Source organism: Sinocyclocheilus rhinocerous, unplaced genomic scaffold (genome assembly GCF_001515625.1).
Source record: "Sinocyclocheilus rhinocerous isolate Xijiao unplaced genomic scaffold, SAMN03320098_v1.1 scaffold707, whole genome shotgun sequence".
NCBI lineage: Eukaryota > Metazoa > Chordata > Actinopteri > Cypriniformes > Cyprinidae > Sinocyclocheilus > Sinocyclocheilus rhinocerous.
The window spans coordinates 22,073-23,825 of record NW_015632716.1 but is presented as its reverse complement, the minus strand read 5'-3'; positions in this window follow the sequence as shown (position 1 = coordinate 23,825).

Here is a 1,753-nt window from a genome sequence, read left to right as displayed (position 1 = left end):
ATCTCCTTAATTTTGTCCTTCGTGGACAAAAGTGGGCACCCATAAGAAATGAATGGGAAATACTATAATTCAGAGCAATAAATCCAACACAATGCAGATCGTACATACATATACATGAAGTGGTGAGCCTATACAACATCCTCAATGTGGCAAACACTCGCACTCACACTCAAACACATATACACACACAAAGCAACAAGCAATGCATTGCCTACAACAGAGCATTATTTGTTTATTCATTTATTTATTGTCTAAAAAAACTCACAAAAACAAAGTAATTTAGTCACTCACACATACAAAAACAAAGAATTGAATGAGTCAATGGCTGCGTCCAAAACCGCATATTTCCCTAATATTTAGTAGGCAAAAAGCAGTAGGCAAAGATTATGTATGACAGAATCCTTAGTATTCATAAAAGAGTAGGTGACAATTACCTGCGTGGAGTACTAATTTTCGCAAGATTCGGACGTATGTATACTTAAGTTGCATCTGAATATGCCTACTTACCTACTATATAGTAGGAGAAGACAGTATGTGAAGAGATTAGTATGTCCGAAACCTCAGTATTCATAAGGAGTGGGCGAGAAATACCTGGATGTCCTATGTGGTGTGATTATTACGTTTTTGTTATGGGGCTCTTTGAGAGAAAGGGACTGAGAGGAGTCAAGAGAGAGTGGGAAAAACTATGAGGAGAGGAGAAATGAAAGCTTGGCAAATGAATTAACATGTTAAATGTGCCTGTTCTCTTTTGTTTAATAACAGTCAGTATTGTATTTAAAATAAATTAATCATTTTATTAATAAGAATGTGTTAAATTGATGCTGAAAATTCATAGAAATAGATATTTTAAAGTTTGGTGAAAACCATTATTTAAAACTCATATATATATATATATATATATTGTCACGGCCGGCTCGACAAAGAAGGAGACAACAAGTTGGATCATATAAAAAAAGGAATAACATTTATTAAAGTAAGATTAAATAAAAAAAATTAAAAAAACGGGACAAAAAACTGCACGAGGAAGGAAAGCGAGCGCATCTCAACTTAAGGGAACTGCTTAAATCTGCCGGCATCAGCTCCAACACAGGTGTAAGTCCTCAGCCATAATGACGTCACTCACCCTAACTCCATCCTGCAAAACAAACGAAGGAAAAACACACAACCAACAAATATGACCCATACTGGGTTCATAACACCCTCCCCCATAGAAAAGGGTGTCCATTTATGAAACCCAACCTAACCCTTCTCCCGATAACCCCCACATACTGGAGAGCACCCACCACTCTGTCATACTCCCAATGTCCTCAGCAACTACAGGAAGAAGCAATTTAAGAGAATCAAAGAGTAAAACAAAACATGGACAAATCAACAGCTAAGGAGGAGCTCTAGACAATGTTGTCAGCCACCACATTGTCAGTACCTTTGATGTGTCGGATATCAAGGGCATATGATTGCAGAAAGAGGCACCAACGAGTCGGGCACCTTAAAGAGTGTAAATAAATGAGCAGATTATGGTCCGTATACACGACCAATGGGTCGACACGGATCCCACATACACCTCAAAATTTTGCAGGGCCCAAATCAAAGCTAATGCCTCCTTCTCAACCACAGAATAATTTAACTGATAAGAATAAAACTTTTTAGAAAAATAGCTAACTCGACGGTGAATGCCCGCATCATCGGCCTATAACAATACAGCTCCCGCACCAACGTTGCTAGCATCTACACACATCCTAAAAGGGCAATCAAA